This window comes from Callospermophilus lateralis, chromosome 2 (genome assembly GCF_048772815.1).
Source record: "Callospermophilus lateralis isolate mCalLat2 chromosome 2, mCalLat2.hap1, whole genome shotgun sequence".
Classification (NCBI taxonomy): domain Eukaryota; kingdom Metazoa; phylum Chordata; class Mammalia; order Rodentia; family Sciuridae; genus Callospermophilus; species Callospermophilus lateralis.
Genome location: NC_135306.1, coordinates 91,151,876 through 91,171,866, shown reverse-complemented (window position 1 = coordinate 91,171,866; position 19,991 = coordinate 91,151,876).

The window sequence follows — 19,991 nt, the reverse complement described above, 5'->3', positions numbered from 1 at the left end:
CATAGTCTCCCATCACAGAAGAGAGACCCCAGAAATACACAAAAACAAATAAATTTATAGGAGTAAACAGTAATTCAGCAGTCAAACAGAATAAAAAGTAATATGAGCAGCATGAAAAAAAAGTAAGAAAAGGAGTACAAACAATGCAGGACAGCCTAAATATACAGGAGGAGCTAGAGGCATCAGAAAAATGGTCAAAGAAAGAACTCAAGGAATATCTTACACAGATGGAATGGAATCTTGAAGGGGACAAGAGATAGCAAATTCAAACAATGAAAGAACACATTGAAAATGAATTACATAAACAGATAAAAGAAGCAAATAAGCATTTGTATCAGGAGATAGAGATTATAAAAAAATCAAACAATAATCTTAGAAATAAAGAAAACTATAAACCAAATTAAAAACTCAAATGAGAGTATCCCTAACAGAGTGGAGCAAGTAGAAGCCAGAACATCAGATAATGAAGACAAAATATATCATCCTGAAAAGAGTCTAGCCAACTCAGAAAGGCTCATAAAAAATCACAAGAAAAACATTCAAGAGATATGGGATAACATTAAAAAAAAAAAAAGAAAGAAACTTAAGAGTCATCTGGATAGAGGAAGGTATAGAGGTTCAAACCAAGGGAATGAGAAAACTGTTGAATGAAATAATTATGGAAAACTTTCCAGATATAAAAAAAAATGGATGTACAAATTGTAGATGCATACAGGACACTGAGCATACAAAATCAAAGTAGACCAACACCAAGAAACATTGTTATGAAGGTATCCAATATACAGAACAAGGAGAAAATATTAAAAGGTACAAGAGAAAGGAGGAAGATTACATTTAGGGGTAAACCAATAAGGTTAACAATGAATTTTTCATCACAGATGCTTAAAGCAAGAAGATCCTGGAATAACGTATTTCAAACACTGAAAAAACAATCGATGCCAACCAAGAATTTTGTATCCAGCAATATTAAGCTTCAGGTATGACAACGAAATAAAAATTTTTAATGATAAATAAAAGTTAAAAGTATTTGCAGCCAGAAAACTAGCATTGCAAAGCATCTTTAGAAAAACACTACACCAGGAAGAAATAAAAAAACAATAACCAAAACCAACAGTGGGAAGTACCTCAGTAAAGTGAGAGGGTGGGGGAAAAGCTAATCAGGGAGAAACAAACCAATTTTTTTAAAAAAAGATAAATAATCAAACATGGCTGGAAGTACACACCATATATCAATAGTAACTCTAAATGTTAATGGCTTAAACTCTCCAATAAGTGACATAGGGTGGTAACATGGCTTAAAAAATCAAATCCAACAATATGCTCCCTATAGGAGACACATCTGATTGGAAAAGACATTCACAGGCTGAAGTTGAAAGGTTGGGAAAAAACATACCACGTACATGGTCCTCGTAAGCAAGCAGGGGTGGCCATCCTCATAGCGAATAAAATCAACTTCAAGTGTAAGTTAATCAAAATGGATAAGGAAGGAGAGTATATTCTTTTAAAAGGAACCATTCACCAACAAGACATAACAATTATCAATATTTATGCATCAAATAATGAACCCTGTTCATGGATAGGCAGAACTAATATCATCAAAATTGTGATATTACCAAAAGTTCTCTATAGCTTTAATGCAATGCCAATCAAAATACAAACGCCATTTCTTGTAGAAATAGATAAAGAAATCATGATTTTCATATGGAAAAATAAAAGACCCAGAATAGAAAAAAGCAACTCTAAGCAGGAAGTGTGAAAGAGGTGGTATAGCAATACCAGATCTCAAACGATACTACAAAAACAACAAAAACAACATGGTACTGGTAAAAAAAGAGGTGGGTGGACCAATGGTACAGAATAGAGAACACAGAGTCCAATCCACAAAGTTACAAGTATCTTATATTTGATAAAGGGGCTAAAAGCATGCAATGGAGGAAGGATACCATCTTCAGCAAACGGTTCTGGGAAAACTGGAAATCCATATGCAACAAAATAAAACTGTATCCCCTTCTCTCGCCATGCACAAAAGTTAAGTCAAAATGGATCAAGGAGCTGGATATCAAGTCAGAGACTCTTCATCTGATAAAAGAAAATGTTGGCTCCAATCTACATATTGTAGGGTTGGGCTCCAAATTCTTTAATAGGACACCCATAACACAAGAGTTAATAATAAGAATCAACAACTGGGACTTACTCAAACTAAGAAGTTTTTTTTTTCTCAGCAAGAGAAACAATAAGAGAGGTAAATAGGGAGCCTACATCATGGGAACTAATTTTTACTCCTCACACTTCAGATAGAGCCCTAATATGCAGAGTATAAAATAACTCAAAAAATTAAACAATAAGATAACAAATAACCCAATCAACAAATGGGCCAAGGACCTGAACAGACACTTCTCAGAGGAGGACATACAATCAATCAACAAGTACATGAAAAAATGCTCACCATCTCTAGCAGTCAGAGAAATGCAAATCAAAACCACCTTAAGATACCATCTCACTCCAGTAAGATTGGCAGCCATTATGAAGTCAAAAAAAAACAAGTGCTGGCAAGGATGTGGGGAAAAGGGTACACTTGTACATTGCTGGTGGGACTTCAAATTGATGCTGCCAATTTGGAAAGCAGTATGATGATTCCTTGGAAAGCTAGGAATGGAATCACCATTTGACCCAGCTATTCCCTTTCTTGGACTATTCCCTAAAGACCTTAAAAGAGCATACTATAAGAATACTGCTACAAGGCTGTTTATAGCAGCACAATTCACAATAGCTATACTGTGGAACCAAACTAGATGCCCTTCAATAGATAAATGGATAAAAAAATGTGTCATTTATACTCAATGGAGTATTACTCAGCACTAAAAAATGACAAAATCATGGCATTTGCATGGAAATGGATGACACTAGAGCAGATTATGCTAAGTGAAGCTAGCCAATCCCTAAAAAAACAAATGCCAAATGTCATCTTTGATATAAGGAGAGTAACTAAGAACAGAGCAGGGAGGATGAGCATGAGAAGAAGATCACCATTAAACAGGGAGGAGAGGGGGGAGGGAAAGGGAGAGAGAAGCGAAATTGCATGGTAAAGCAAGGAGACCTTCATTGTTATACAAAATTACATATAAAAGGAAGTGACAGGAAAAGGGAAAAAAAACAAGAGAGAGAAATTAATTACATTAGATGTGATAGAAAGAGAAGATGGGAGGGGAGGGGGGATAGTAGAGGATAGGAAAGGCAGCAGAATACAACATAAACTAGTATGGCAGTATGTAAAAAAGTGGATGTGTAACCAATGTGAATCTGCAATTTGTATACAGGGTAAAAATGGGAGATCATAATCCGCATGAATCAAATGTATGAAATATGATATGTTAAGAGCTTTGTAATGTTTTGAACAAGAAATAATAAATAAAAAAATAAAAAAAAAGAATAATGGGTGGGGTTAGAGCTAAGGTTAAATCTAATTTCAAGTTGTTGATTAGGTCTAGTGTTAGGGTTAGGGTTAGGCTTATCATTTTCTAATGGGATTAAGGGTAAGAGTCAGGGATTGAGTAAGTGTTAGGGCTAGGTTGAGGCTTCAGGTTAGAATCACGGCTAGAGATAGAGTTAGGGTTAGGGTCACGGTTAGGGCTAAGTTTAGCCTTGGGTTTAGCATATGGTTAGGGTAATGGATAGAGTAGAGCTAGGGTTTGGGCTACGGTTAGGTTTAGGATTATGGCTAGGATTCGTGCTAAGGTTTGGATAACGTTTTTGTTTAGGGTAAGGGATAGGATTTGAGATAGTGTTAGTGCTAGCGCTTGTTCGAGGATTAGGTTTAGCCTTAGGGACAGGATTATGTTAGGTTTAAGGTTAGGGTTAAGGTTAGGGCTAGTGTTATCCTTAGGGTTAGGATAGGGTTAGGGTAATGGATATGGTTAGATGTAGGTTTAGGTTTAGGATTAGGGTTAGATTTAGTTTTAGGGTTAATGTTAAGGCTATGGTTATATTTAGGTTTATGATACGGGTTAGGTTTTGAGCTAGGGTTAGGGCTATGGTGAGTGTTATTTTTAGGGTTATGTCTATTGTTATTTTTCTGGTTAGGGTTAAAGTTAGGGTTAAGGCTAGGGTTATCAATACAGTTAGTTTTAGGGTTAGGTAAGGTGTAGGTTTTAGGGATAGGTTTAAGTTCAGGGTTAGGGCTAGGTTTAGGGTTTAGAGTAAGGTATAGGTCTAAGTTTATATATGATAAGGATTAGTCTTTGAGTAAGGTTTATGACTAAGGCTAGGGTTAGGTTTAGGGTTAGGGTTAGGGTTGGGTTTACGCTAAGGGCTAGATTTAGCCCTAGAATTTGCTCTAGGATTTTGTAAGGTTAAGGCATAGAGTTAAGGCGATGTGTAATATATGAACTAGGATTATGATTAGGGCTAGTTGTAGGGTTAGGGTAATGGCTATGTCTAGTGTTAGGTTTAGGTTTTCAATTAGGGTCAGGTTTAAGGATAGGTTTAGTGTTAAAGGCAGGGTCAGTGTTCAAAATAGAGTTAGAGTTAAGATTAAACCAGAATTGGGACTACGTTTATGACTAGGTGTAGGGTTAGTCTTTGCATTAAGTTAAGGGTTATTGTTAGGGCTAAGGCTAGGTTTTTGTTTAGGTCTAAAGCTAGAGTTAAGGCTAGGTTTAAGATTAGGTTTAGGTCTAGGGCTAGTTATAGGGTATGGTTTATGTATAAGGTTACTGGTAGAGCTAGTTTTATGGTTTGGTCTAGCATTAGGGTCAGGTTTAGAACTAGGTCAGTGTTATGGTCAGAATAAGTGCCAGTGTTAGGGTTAAGGTTTGGGATAGAATTAGAGCTAGAATGAGCACTCTGGTTAGGACTATTTATATGGTGAGAGTTTTGATTAGCCTGAGGATTAGGGATAGATCTAGGGTTACCATTAGTGTTAGGGTTTCGCTTAGGGTTAGGGATAGTTTTAGAGCTAATGTTAGGGGTAGTGTTCGGCTTAGGGTTAGGGTTAAAGCTAGATATAGGGCTCAGAATAGGGCTAGTTTTTGTGTTAGTGTTAGGGCTAGGGTTAGGGCAACAGGTAATGTTAGATCCAGGGTTACAATTTGAGTTAGCTTTAGGGTTAGGGTTAGGGGTACTTCTAATATTACTGTTAGATTTAAGGTTAGGGTTATATTTAGAGCTCGAGTTATTTTTAGGATAGGAGTCAGTGTCAGGGTTAGTTTTAGGGTTTGAGTTAGGACTCAATTTAGGGTGAGGTTTTCTGTTAGCGTTCTGTTTAAGGTTCATGTTTAGATCTAGGGTGAGTGTTAGGATTTGAGTCAGGGTCAGGGTTAGTTTTATGCTTAAGGTTAGGACTCGATTAGGGCTAGGATTAGTTCTGATAGTAGTTTAGGGTTTAGTTTTAGTTAAGGATTTGTGTTAGGTCTATTGCTCAGTTTTGTTTTAGTCCTAGGGTTAGGTTTAGGGCTAGTTTTACAATTAGTATTAGGGTTAGGGCTAGTGTTAGTGTTAGGCTTAGACTTAGGGTTAGGGTTACATTTATAGTTAGGTTTAGATATAGAATTAGGCTAGAATTAAGGATAGGCAAGTGTTATCACCAGGTTTAGAGTTATGGTAAGGGATAGGTATAGAACTAGGGATAGGACTTATGTAAGAGTTAGAGTTAGTGATACGGCTAAAATTAGAGTTAGGGTTTGGGATAGGCTTAAATTAGGTCTAGGATGCGGGCTAGGGTTAGTGTTTAGCTTAAGCCTAGTGATAGAAATAGGATTAGTTTTAAGTTTAGAATAAAGAATGATGTTATAGCTAGGTCTAGACGTAGGGTAAGTGTTAGAGTTAGGTAAGGGCTAGGGTTGGAGTTAGGTTTATGATTAAAGCTAGGTTCATGGCTAGGATGAGGGCGAGTGTTTGATTTAGATTCAGGGCTAGAATTAGTGCTAGGGCTAATATCAAACCTAGGTTTAAGGTTAAAGATAGTTTTAGGGTTAGGCTTATGTTTACATCTAGTGTAAGTGTTAGGATTAGGGTAAGGTTCAGGTTTAGAGCTCAGGGAATTATTAGGATTAGGATTTGGCTTAGGTAAGGATTTATGTTGTGCCTCAAATTACCATTAGAGTTAGGGTTAAAGTATAGTTAAGGTTTGTTCTAAAGTTCAGGTTTGGTTTAGGGTAATTGATATAGTTAGCATTAGTGATAAGGCTAGGTTTAGGCTAAGGGTTATCATGAGGGTAAGGGTTATTGTTAGGGTAATTGATTGTGTTTGAACTAGAGTTATGTTTAGGAATATGCCTTGAATTACGGTTAGAGTTAGTGTTAGAACTAGGGTTAGGATTCTGTTAAAGGTTATGTTTAGCATAAAGTTTAGGTTTTGAGCTAAGTTTAGGGCTAGGTTTAGGGTTAGGTCTAGGGATAGGATTATGGTAGGTTCAGGGTTAGGGTGGTGTTTAGAGCTAGGATGAGTTTTAGGATATAAGTCAGGTTCAGGGTTATAATTAATGTTATGATTAGGCCTTGAATTAGGGCTAGGTTTAGATCTAGGTAGAGTGCTAGTGTTTGGCTTAAGTTAAGCTTAGTGTTAGGCCTGTTGCTCACTTTTGTTTTAGTGCTATATTTAGGGTTAGGGCCAATTTTATTATTAGCTTTGGGGTTAGGCCAAGGGTGATGGTTAGGTTTAGGATTAAGTCTAGATTTAAGGCTAGGATTAGGGCTTGGTTTTGTGTTAGGTTTTGGTTAGGTTTTGTGTTAGGCAAGAATAAGGAATAGGAATAATGTCAGGTCTAGGTTTATAGTTAGTTTATATTTAGTGATAATTTTGGGGTTAGGTTTATGGCTAGGTCAAATTAAAGTGTTATGTTGAGGGAAATTGTCAGATTAAGAGCTGGGGTATTATTAGGGTCAGGGTCAGGCTTCGGGTTTGGGTTAAGTTAAGGTTTAGGGTTATGGCTCAAATTAGCATTAGGGTTAGGGTAATGGATAGTGTTAGTTATAGGGTTAGGTTAGGTTTAAGGTAATGAATAGAGTTGGGGTTTGTGATAGGTTTGGGATTAGGCCTAGGGTTAGCATTAGAATTATTGTTATCATTATTATAATTTATAGGGTTAGAAATAGTTTTAGGGTTAGTTTTGGGGTTAGGATAAGGTTTATAGCTAGGGTTTTTGTTAGGGTAAGTGTCAGGGTTCAGAATAGGATTAGGTTTATGGTTAGGTCCAGAATGAGGACTAGGGTTAGGTCCAGGAATAGAGTTAGTGTTTGGTTTAAGTTAAGGGTTATTGTTAGGACTAAGGCTAGGATTATGGCTATATTTAAGATGAAGTTTATATCTAGGTCTAGTGTTAGTGTTAGGTTTAGGGTTAAGGTTAAATGTAGGACTAGTGTTAGGTTTTGGATAAAGTTTAGGGTCAGGTTTAAACCTAGGTTTTGTGTTAGGGTCAGAACAAGAGTCAGGGTTAGAGGTAGGGTTTGGGTTAAATTTAGAGCTAGAATGAGGGTTAGGGTAAGAACTAGTAATAGAGATAGGGTTTGGGGTAGACTTTGAATTAGAGTTACGACTAGGGTAGAAATAGGGTGAGGATTTGACTAAGTGTAAGTAAAAGGGTTAGAGCTAGGATTAGGACTAAGGAGAGGGTTAGGGTTAAGGCCGGAGTTGGGTTAGGGTTAAAACTAGGGTTAGGACTTGGATTAGAGCTAGGTTTTGTGTTAGGTTTAGGACTATGGCTAATTTAAGAACCTGCAATACGATTAGGGCTAGTTTTAGGTTTAGGTTTAGGTTGATGTCTACTGTTAGGATTAAGTTTAGGGAGAGGGTGATGTGTAGAGCTATGGTTAGTGTTAAGGTCAGAGTCAGGGTTAGTATTAGTTCTAGGATTAGGGTTAGGGCTTGAATCAGGGATAGGATTAGGGATAGGTTTAGGGTCAGTGTTTGGTTTAGGTTAAGGGTTAGGGTCAGTGAAATGGCTTGGTTTTGCTTGAGAGCTAAGGCTTTGGTTAGGGCTAGTTTTCAAATTAACGTTAGGGATAGAGCTAGTGTTAGGGTGTGGTTTAGGCTTAGGGTTAGGAATAGATTTAGAGTTAGGTTTAGATCTACGTTTAGGGCTACAGCTAAGGTTAGGGCTAGGGTTAGGTCTGGGGTTTGAGATATCATAAAGGATAGGGTTAGAACTAGGGATAGGGATAAGGCAAGAGTTAGATATAGTCTTAGTGTTAGGGTAAGATTTAGGGTTAGAATTAGGGCTTATTTAGAACTAGCACTAGAGCTAGGGTTAGTATTAAGGCTGAGCCTAGGTTAATGGTTAGAGTTATGGTTATGGTTAGATATGATGTTATAGCTAGCTATAGAACTAGGGTGAGGGTTAAAATTAGGGTTATATCTATATTTATGGTTAGGTTTAGGATTAAGGCTAAGATTAGGGCTAGAGTTTGTTTTAGGTTTAGGGCTTCAATAGGGCTAGGACTAATATCAGGTCTATGGATATGGTTAGAGATAGTTTCAGGAATAAAATTATTAGGGTTTGGATTAGGTTTATGGATATGGTTAGGTTTAGGTTTCATGTTAGGTTTAGGGTAATGTATAAGTTTATGGTCAGGAATATGTTTAGGGTTATCCTAGGGTTAGCACCAGTGTTAGGATTAGGATTTGTTTAATGAATAGGAGTAAAGCTGGGCTTAGAGCTAGGTTTATGGTTAGGGTTAAGGCTAGGTTTAGCGTTAGATTTTGAGTTTTGTCAAGGGTTACGTTTAGGGTAAGTATTTGGGCAAGAATTAGGGTTTTGTTTAGGGTTAAATGTAGTGTTAGGGCTCCAATTAGGGATAGGTTTTCGGTTATGTTAGGGCTAGGTTTAGGGCTACAGCCAATGTGAGAGCTAGGGTTATGTTTAGAACTAGCTTTAGGGTTAGGGTTAGGGTTAGGTCTAGGGTTAGGTTTAGGTTTAGGTTTTGAGTGATGTTTAGAGCTAGGGTAAGTGTTAGGATCAGAGTCAGGTTCAGGGTTTATTTAGGGTTAGGGATAGGACTCGAATTAGAGCTATGTTTAGGGCTAGGTGTAGGCTTAAGGTTTGGTTTTTATTAAAGGTTAGGGTTAGGGCTATGGCTCTGTGTTTTTTGGGGTTTAGGGCTAGGTTAGGGCTAGTTTAAGGATTAGCATTATTGTTATGACTTGTGGTAGTCAGAGGTTGATCTTAGGCTTAGGGTTAGATTTTGATTTAGTGTTAGATATAGGATTTGGTCTAGATCTAGGCTTAGGACTAATATAAAGGCAAGTGAGAGGATTATGGTATAAAGGATATGGTTAGAACTACCAATAGTACTATAGCGAGAGTTAGAGTTAGTCTTAGGGCTAGTGTTAGGTTAGTTTTAGGGCTAAATTAGGGCTAGGATTAGGTCTAGCATTTGTATTATGGTTAGGCCTAGTTTTAGGCTTAGGCTTAGGTTTAGGTTTAGGGAAAGGGTTAGGTTTAGGGAAAGGGATGGGGTTAGAGCTAGTTTTAGGGCTAGGTCAAAGGTTAGAATTTCGGTCAGGGCTAGGGTTATGTTTGATTTAGTAATAAGACTAGGTTTGGGGCTAGGATGAGGGTTAGGGTTTGTTTTAGGGTTATGCAAGAACTAGAGCTAGGACTAGTGTCACGTCTGGGCTTACTTTAGGTATAGATTGATGGTTAGATTTATGGCTAGGTCTACTGTAAGGGTTCCTTTTAAGGTAAGGGATAGGTTTAGAGCTAGGGGTATTATGAGGGTTAGAATTAGTTTTCGGGTTTGGTTTAGGTTTAGAGCTTGACTTAGCATTAGGGTTTGGTTAGGGTAATGATAGGTTTGATTTTAGGGTTTATGTTAGGGGTAGGGAAATTGATAAGGTTAGAGTTAGCAAAAGGTTAGGGTTAGGCTTAGGGTTAGCCTTAGGGTTATGGTCATGCTTAGAGTAAGGGATAGGGTTAGGGCTAGGGCTATAATTATTATTAGTGCTAGAGTTAGGTTTAAGCCTAGGGTTAGGGTTAGGTTTAGGTTTAGTGTATGGTTTAGTGTTTGAACTATGGTTAGTGCTAGGGCAAGTGTTAGGTTTAGGGTTAGGTCTAGGTAATAGTTACACTTAGGGTCAAGGTTAGTGTTAAGTTTAGGGGTAGGTTTATCATTAGGTTTAGGCTATTGGATATGGTTTAATGCCATGTTAAGGTTAGAATTAGTATTAGGTTTAGGCTTAAGGTTAGGGTTAGGGATAGGTTTAGGGTTAGGTTTGGGGTAATGCTTAGGATTTGAGCAAAGGTTAACTATGACAAGGGTAAGGTTAATGGTTATGTCTTGGATTAGGGTTAGGGTAGATTTAGGGTAAGGGCTAGGTTATCATCAGGGTTAGGGTTAGTGTTAGGTTAATGGGTAGGGTTAGAGCCAGAGTTAGTTATAGGGTTATTATTAAGGTTAGGGTTAGAGTTAGGTTAATATGTAAGCTTAGAGCTAGGTTTGGGATAGGGTTAAGGTTAGAATTAAGGCTAGAATTAATATTAGGTTTAGGTTTAGGCCAGGGGTTATTGTTAGGGTTAGGTTAAGTTTAAGTGCTATGGATTGAGCTAGTGTTTGCACTAGGATGAAGATTAGGGTTAGAGTCAGTGTGAGTGCTAGGGCTAGGGTTAGCATTAGGATTAGGTTTAGTGTTAGGGTAATGGATAGAATTAGAGGTAGGTTTTGGCCTATGGTGATGGCTACTTTAAGGATTAGTGATAAGGCTAGTTCTAGTATTAGCATTATGTTTTTTGTTAGGATAAGTTTTAGGTCTAGGGTTTGTGTTAGGGTAAGTGTCATTGTTCGGTTTAGGCTTAGGTTTATAGTTAGGGCCAGCAATAAGACTAGCGTTTGGTCTAGTGTTAGTGTTAGTGTTTGGGTTAGGTAAAGAATTATTATTAGGGCTAGGACTAAGTTTTTATTTAGGGCTAGGCCTAGAATTAGCACTATATAAAAGATTAAGTGTAGGTCTAGGTCTAGTGTTAGGTTAAGGTTTAGTTATAGGGTTACAGGTAGTGCCAATGATAGGGGTCGGTATAGGGTTAGGGTCAGGTTTACATCTAAGGTTAGTCTAGGTCAGAAAAAGGGTCTGTTTTATAGTTGGGGTTTGGAATAGTGATAGAGCTAGAATGAGGATTAGGTTTAGGACTAGTAATAGAGTTAGGTTTTGTGTTAGGCTAAGAATTAGGTTTAGGTTTAGGGTAGCTTTATGGTTAGAGGTTAGCTTAGGGTAAGGGATAGGGTTAGTGATAGTATTAGGGCTAGGGTTAGGGCTAAGGTTAGAGCTTGGATTAGGGCTAGGCTAGGTTTTGTGTTAGCCTTAGGGCTACGACTAATGTAAAAACTAAGGTTACAATTAGGGCTAGTTTTAGAGTTAGTGTTACATCTAGGTTAAGTGTTTGGTTATGTTTAGTGTTATGGTTATGTTTAAGGTAATGGATAGGTTTGGGTTAGCAAATTTGTTAGGGTTAGCCTATGGTTAGCATTAAGTTTAAGATTAGGGTTAGAGTTAGGGTAATGGAAAGGGTTAAGCTATGGTTAGGACTAGAGTTATGGTTAGTGTTAATGTTAGGGTTAGGTTTATGTTTAGTGAAAGGATTAAAGTTAGGGTTATGTTTAGGGTAAGGTTTAGGACTTGGTTTAGGTTTAGAGTTAGTGTTAAATGTAGGGTTGGGGCTCACATGAAGACTAGATTTTGGTTTACATTTGGGCTAGTGTTACATATACAGCTAATGTAAGAACTAGGGTTATGATAAGGGGTAATTTTAGCATTACTGTTAGGTCTAAGTAGAGTTTTATGGTTAGGTTTAAGTTCAGGTTGATGTTTTGAGCTAGGGTTAATGTTAGGTTCAGAGTTAGGGTCAGGGTTAGTTTTAGGGTTGGGGATTGGACTCAAATTAGGGTTAGGCTTAGAACTAGATGTAGGTTTAGGATTTGGTGTAGGTTAAGAGTTAGCATTAGTTCTATGGCTCATTATGTTTTAGGGCTAAGGCTAATGTTAAGGGTAGTTTTACAATTAATGTTAGTGTTATTTCTAGTAATAGGGTGAGTTTAGGCTTAGGGTAACATTTAGAGTTATGGTTAATTCTAGGGTTAGGGTTATGGCTAGGGTTTGGGCTAAGGTTAGGTCTTGTGTTTGGGTTATGGTAAGGAATAGGGATAGAACTAGGAATAGAGCTAGGGCGATAGTTAGAGTTTGTCTTAAGGCTAGGGTTAGGGTTGAGTTTACTCTTAATTAGAACTAAGAATATGTGTAGGATTGGTGATAGGGTTATGCATAATGTTAGGGCTATGTTTAAGTTTAGGTTTAAGGTTAGGTTTAGGGGAAGGGATGGGGTTATAACTAGGTTTAGCGCTAGGTCAATGATTAGAATTAGGTTTAGGTCTAGGGTTAAATTTGTCTTAAAATTAAGGCTAGATTTGGGGTTAGGATTAGGGCTAGGGTTTGTGTTAGGGTTGGGGAAAGTTTTAGGGATAGGGATAATGTCAGGTTTACGGTTGTGGCTAGGGATAGTTATAGGGTTAGGTTCATGGCTACATCTAATATTAGGTTTAGGGTAAGGGCCAGGTTAAATTAAGGTGTATTTTTAGGGTCAGGATCAGGTTTCAGGTTTGTGTAAGGTTAATTATTAGGGTTAGGGCTCAAATTAGCATTAGGTTTAGAATTAGGATTAGGTTTATGGATAGATTTATGCTTAGGATTCATGTAAATATTAAAGTAATTGGTAGGGTTAGGGGTAGTGATAGGGTTATGGTTAGGCCTAGGGTTAGCATTTGGGTTAGTGTTATCCTTAGGGTAATTAATAGCATTAGAGCTAAGGTTAAGGCTAGGGTTTTGGATAGGATTAGGGCTAGAGTTACGGTTAGTGTTAAGGCTAGGTCTAGGTTTAGGGTTTGGGTTAGGTTTAGGGTACAATTTAGGTTTTGAGCTAGGGTTAGTGCTAGGCTGAGGTTTAGGTTTAGGATTATGTCTAGGGTTAAATTTATTGTTAAGGTAAGAGTTAGTGTTAGGTTTAGGGCTTTGGTTATCTTTAGAGTAGGTTAATAGATAGGGATAGATGTCGGGTTAGGGTTAGGGGTAGTTTTAGGTTTAGGGATAGTGTTATTGTTAGGGATAAGATTATCATTAGAGTTAGTGTAATGGATAGGGTTAGTTGTCATGTTAGAGTTAGGGGTAATTTTTGGTTTAGAATTAGTGTTACGGTTTGCGCTAGGGTTAGGGTTATGGTTTTATCTAGGGTTAAGGCTATGATGAGTGTTAGGTTTAGTGTTAGGTCTAGGATTAGGTTTAAAATTAGGATTAGAGCTAGGATTGTCTTTAGTTTAATGTTAGGTTTAGGGTAATGAATAATTTTAGAGATACTATTAGGGCTAATGTTAACATTATGATTAGGGCTAGTATTAGGTTTAAGTTTAGGGTTAGGGGTAGGTCATGTTTAAGGTTCGATTTTTGGTTTTATTTAGTGTTAAGTGTAAGGCGAGGGTTATGGTTAGCGTGAGGGTTAGGCTTAGGGTAAGGGATAAGGTTAGGTTAGGGTTAGGGTTACACTTTGGGCTAGATTTAGGCCTAGGATTAGGACTAGGTTTTGTGTTAGGTTTAGAGCTAGTTTAGAGCTATCGTAATGTAAGTGTTTTATTTACGTTTATGGCTAGGTTTAGTGTTAGGTTTAGGTTTCGGTTATGGTCAGTTTTATAGCTAGGGTTAGTGTTAGTATCAGTGTCTCTATTTGGATTAGGGTTAGGATTAGGGCTAGAGCCAGAATTAGGATTGGTTAGGTCTAGAGGTAAGGTAAGTGTCTGGCTTAGGTTAACGGTTTTCATTAAAGCTAGGGCTAGATCTTTTTTTTTTTTTTTTTTTTTTTTTTTTTTTGGTCTTGGTTAAAAATAATTCTAGATTTAAAATTAGGTTTATTCTAGGGCTAGTGTTAGGGTTGGTTTTATATATAGGGTGATGGGTAGGGTTAGTGTTAGGGTATGGTTTAGGTTCAAGGTCAGAATAAGGGTCAGGGTTAGGGTTAGAATTTGTGTTATGTTTATAACAAGAATGAGGGCTTGGGTTAGGACTAGTTGGGTTAGGCTTGGGTTAGTGTTTGGGTTAGACTAAGGATTAGTTTTAGGACTAGTGTTAGCATTATGGCTGGGGTTTGGCTAGGGTAAAGTATAAGGTTAGAGATAGGGTTAGAGCTAAAGTTCCGGTTAGGGTTAGGACTACATTTAGGGTTATGATTAGGGTGAAAGCTAGAGTTAGGTATCAGATTTCAGCTAGGTTTGGTTAGCATTAGGTTTAAGGTTAGGCTAATGTAGGATCTAGGGTTATGGTTATATCTAATTTTAGAATTAGGGTTAGGACTAGCTCTAGATTAGGTTAAGGTTTAGAATTAGGGTCAAATTTAGTCATAGGTTTAGATCTAGAGATAGGGCAAAGTGTAAAGTTAGGGCTAGGGTTACTCTAGACTATGGCTAGGAATAAGGTTACGGTAAGTGATAGGGTAGGGTTAGAATTAGGGCTAGGGTGAGAGTTATAGTTAGTCTTAAAGTTAGGGAAGATTTAAGTTTAGGATTAGGGCTAGGGTTAGTGTTAGGGTTAGTCCTAGGGTTAAGGTTAGGGCTAGGTTTAGTTTCAGGGCTAGGATATGGGTTAGGTTTAGGGTAAGCAATGCGGTTATAACTAGGTTTAGGGTTAGGAAAATGATTAGAATTAGGGTTAGGGTTATGACTAAGGCTAGGTTTTGGGCTAGGAAGAGAGCTATTGTTCGTGTTAGGGTTAGGGCAAGGATTAGGGCTAGGGCTAATGTCAGGTCTAGGGTTAGAGTTAGGGATAGGTTTTTGTTTATATTTATGGTTGGGTCTAATGTAAAGGTTAGGTTTAGGGTAAGGGTCAAGTTGACAGCTATGTGTATTATTTGGGTCAGTGTTTGGCGTAAGGTTTGGTTTAGGTTGAGGTTTAGGTTTAGGGCTCGAATTAGCATTAGGGTTAGAGTTTGGGTTAGTTTAATGAGTATGCTTATGATAAGGGTTCAGGTTAGTTTTAGGGCAATGGATAGATTTAAGGATTGTAATAGGGTTAGGGTTAAGACTATGGTTAGCATTAGTGTTAGGATTATGTTTAGGATAATGGATAGGATTAGAGCTAGGGTTAGGGCTAGGGTTATGGTTGGGATTAGGGCTAGGTTTAGGGTAGTGGATATAATTAGAGCTATGTTTAGGGAAAAGGTTAATGTTAGGATTAGTGCTAGTGTTTTGTTAGGGTTTGGGATAGGACTAAGGTTATGTTAAGGGTAAAGGTTAGGCTTGGAGCTACGGTTAGGTCTAAAGAGAGGCTTAGGTTTAGAGTTAGGACTAGGGTTAGGTTTAGGGTTACACTTAGGGCTATGTTCAGGACTAGGATTAGGGCAAGGTTTTGTGTTAGTTTAGGCCTAGGGTTAGGGCCATGAGTAATGTAAGAGCTATGGTTATGATTAGGGCTACTTTTAGGGCTAGGGTTATCCTAGGTCTAGTGTTAGAATTAGGTTTTGGTTTAGGGTAAACTTTGGACCTATGATTATGTTAGGGTAAGGGCCAGTGTTCAGGTTAGAGTTAGTTTTGGGGTTAGTGCCAGAATTACGACTAGGGTTAGGTCTAGGGGTAGGCTTAGTGTTTAGTTTAGGTAAAGCTTTATTGTTAGGGCTAGGGCTAGGTTGTTGTTCAGGTCTAGGGCTAGAGATATGGCTAGATTTAGAATTAGGTTTAAGTCTACGGCTAGTGTTAGGCTTAGGTTTAAGTATAGGATTACTGGTAGAGCTGATGTTTGGGTTCGGTTTTGGGTTAGGGTCATGTTTAGAACTAAAGTTAGTGTTAGGGTCAGAATAAGTGCCAGGGTTAGGATTTGGGTTTGGGTTAGGGTTAGAGCTAGAACGAAGGTTAGGGTTAGTACTAGTAACAGGGGGAGGGTTTGGGTTAGGCTATGGATTAGGGTTACATCTAGAGATAGCATTAGGTTTAGGGTTTAGCTTAAGATAATGGATAGGGTAAGAGCTAGTGTTAGAGCTAGGGTTAGGGTATGGTTAGTGCTAGTTTTAGGGTTAGGGTTAAAACTCAGGTTAGCACTCAGATTAGGGCCAGATTTTGGGTTAGGTTGGGGCTAGTGTTAGGCCTACAGCTAATGTATGAACCAGGTTTATGATTAGGGCTAATTTGAGTGTTATGGCTAGGTCAAGTGTTAGGGTTAGGGTTAGCATTAGTGAGATATTTAGATATAGAGTTTCTGTTAGGGTCATGGTCAATGTTCGGGTTATAGTTAGGGTTAGAGTTAAACCCAGAATTAAAACTAGAGTTAGGTCTATGTTTAGGGTTAGTGTTTGTGTTAGGGTGAGTTTTATCATTAGGGATAGGACAAGGTTTTTGATTACGTCTAGGGATAGAGATATGGCTAGAAATAGGATTAGGTTTAGGTCTAGGGCTAATGTTATTGTTAGGTTTATGTATAGGTTTATTGCTAGTGCTAGTGTTAGGGTTTGGTTTATGGTTAGCATCAGGTTTAGACCTAAGGTTACCGTTAAGGTAAGAATAAGGGTCATGTTTCAGTTTAGGATTAAGGCTAGGTTTAGGGCTAGGTTAAGGGCTAGGGTTTCTGTTAGTGTTATGGCTAGGACAAGGTCTATGACTAATATCAGGTCTAGGGTAAACAATAAATTTTTTTTTAGGTTAGGTTATGGCTAGGACTAATGATAGAGTTAGGTTTAGGTTAAAGGTCAGCTTTAGGGCAAGGGTTATTATTAGGGTCAGGTTCAGGGTCAGGGTTAGCATTTGGTTTAGCTAAAGGTTTAGGGTTAAGCCTCAAATTAGCATTACGGTTAGGTTTAGGATTAGAGTAATGATAGGGTTTAGTTTAGTTTTCAGTTAAGGTTTAGGGAATTGATGGGTTAGGTTTAGCAATCTTGTTAGGGTTACCATTATGGTTATAGTTATATTTAGTGTAATGGATAGGTTTAGAGGTAGGGTTAAGAGCTAGGTTATGGTTTGGATTAACTCTAGGATTAGGGTTAGGTTTAGGAATAGGGTTAGTGTGGGATTTAGGGTAATTTTTACGGTTAGAGTAAGTGTTAAGTTTAGGGATAGGGTTATGGTTAGGTTAGGGTAAGGGTTAGTGTTTGAGCTATGGTTAGGGCTAGGCCGAGGGTTAGGTTTAGGTTTAGATCTAGGTTTACATTTATGGTTAGAGTTAGGTTTAGTTTTAGGGTTGGGGATCTAATTAGGGTTAGGGTTAGGGTTAGGGTAATGGATATGGTTAGAGATAATTTCAGGCTAGGATTAACCTTAGGATTAAGGCTAGGGTAAGTGATAGGGTTTATGATAGAGCCTGGGGTATGTTCAGTGTAAAGGTTAGGCTTTGAGGTAGGATTAGGTCTAAGGCGAGGCTTAGGTTACGGATAGGTTTAGGGGCAGGGTTAGGCTAAGGGTTATGTTTAAAGCTAAGTTTAGTCCTAGGAATAGGGCTAGGTTTAGTGTTAGGTTAAGGGCTAGGATTAGGACTATGGGTATTGAAATAGCTAGGGTTATGTTTAGGGCTAGTTTTAGGGTTAGGGTTATGTCTAGGTCTAGTGTTAGGTCTATGATTTAAGTTAATGTCATGTTTAAAGCTAGGTTCAGTGTTAGAATTTGGGTCAGTTTTTGGGAAAGGGTTAGGGTTAGGGTTAGAGCCAGAATTAGGACTAGGTTTAGGTCTAAGGGTAGGGAAAGTGTTTGGTTTAAGTTAAGGGGTAATTGTTAGGGCTAGTGCTAGGTTTTTGTTTAGGTCTTGGTCAAGAGTTATAGCTATATTTAGGATTAGCTTTGGGTCTAGGTCTTGTGTTAGGCTTACATATAGGTATAGGGTTACCAGTAGGCCTAGTGTTAGGGTTTGGTTTAGGATTAGGGTCAGGTTTAGACCTAGGGTTACTGTTAGAGTCAGGTGAGAGTCAGGGTTAGGTTTAGAGGTAGAATGAGGGCTAGGGTTAAGACTGCTATTATTGTTACACTTTAATTTAGGCTAAGGATTAGGATTAGGACTACGGTTAGCATTTGGATTAGGGTTTGCCTTAGTGTTAGGAATAGGGTTAGAGTTAAGTTTAGGGCTAATGTTAGGGTTAGGGTTAGTGCTACTATTATGGTTAAAGCTAGGGTTACGGCTCGTATTAGGAGTAGAATTTGTGTTAGGGTTAAGGCTACATTTAGGACAATGACTTATGTATGATCTAGGGTTATGATTAAAGCTAGTTTTAGGGTTAGGTTAAGGTTAGATATATTGTTCGGGTTAATTTTAGGTTAGGGTGAGGCTTAGATCTAGAATTAGTGTTAAGGTCAGTGTCAGGTTCAGGGTTAGTTTTAGAGTTAGTTTTAGGTTTACTTGTAAGGTTAGGGTTTGATTTAGGTTAAGCGTTAAACTTAAGACTATGGCTAGGTTTTGGTTTATGGCTAGGGATAGTGATAGGGCAAGTTTTAGGATTTGAATTTGGTTAGGGGTAGTGTTAGGGATTGGTTTACACTTATTGTTACAGTCAAATTTTTAGTTTGGTTTAGATTTAGACTTAGGCTTAGATCTAGGTTTAGGATTAAGACTAAGTATAGAACTATTGCTAGGGCTAGTGCAAGAGTTAGACAGTCTTATGGCTAGGTTTATGGTTAGAATAGGATTAAATAAAAGCTAGAATTAGCACTAAGCTTTGTGTTAGGCCTAGGTTTAGGGTGAGGGTTAGGGCTAGGCTTAGGGTTATGGTTAGTTTGGGATAAAGAATGAGGTTATAGGTAGGTTTATGGCTAGGGTTAGTAATAGAATTAGGGTTAGGGATAGGGTTATGGTTTGGGATAGGATTAAGCCTAGGTTTAGGGCTAGGATTATTGCTAGGGCTAATTTCAGGTGTATGGTTATGGTTAAAAATAATTTTAGGGTTAGATTTATGGCTACGTCTTATGTAAGGATTTGATTTAGCGTTAGGGTCACCTAGAGAGCTAAGGGTACTCTTAGCATTAGGGTCATGATTAGTCTTTTGGATAGGTTAAAGTTTAATGTTAGGGCTCAAATTACCATTAGAGTTAGAATTAGGTTAAAGATAGTGTAAGGTTTAGATTTCAGGTTAGGTTTAGGGTCATAGATAGGGTTAGGATTAGGGTTACTGTCAGCTTAACACCCAGGTTTAGCATTAGGGTTAGGGTTATAGTTAGGATAATGGATAGGGTTAGAGATAGGGGTATGGCTAGGGTCAATATTATGATTATTAATAGGGTTAGGCTTAGGGTTAAGTCTTGGGTTATGGCTAGGTTTATTGTGATGATTTTTGATAGGGTTAGGGTTACGGGTAAATCTAGGGATAGTGTTCAGAATAAGGCTAGGTTTTGCGTTAAGGTTAGGTTTAGGGTTGCAGCTAACGTAAGTACCAGGGTTGGGATAAGGGCTACTTTAGGGTTAGGGTTAGTGCTACATCTATTGTTAGGTTTAGGTATAGGGTTAGGGTGATGTTTATAGCTAGGTTTAGTGTTAAGGTCAGAATCAGGGTAAGGGTAAGTTTTAAGGTTTGTCTTAAAACTCGAATTAGGGCCAGAGTAATGGCTAATTGTAGGGTTAGGTCTTAGTTTATATTAAGGATTAGGGTTAGGTTTATGGCTTGGTTTTGTTTAATGACTAGGGTTAGTGATAGTTTTATGATTTGCCTTAGGTTTATGGCTAGTGTTAGGTTTAAGTTTAGGCTAACAGGGTTAGATTTAGAGTTTGGGTTAGATCTAGGGTTGTTGCTAGGGCAATGAATAGGGCTAGTGTTAGACCTATGGTTTGGGCTAGAATTACGGCTCCAGTAAAATATAGGGTTAGAACTACGTTTAGGACTAAGGTGATAGTTAGAGTTAGTCTTTGGGCTAGGGTTAGGGGTAAGGTTAGGGATAGGGCTAAATTAGATCTAAGATTAGGTCTAGGGTTAGTGTTAAATTTCGACCTAGGGTTATGATTAGGGTTATAATTAAGGCCATGTTTAGGGCTAGGAAAAGGGCTAGAGTGTGTGTCACGGTTAGGG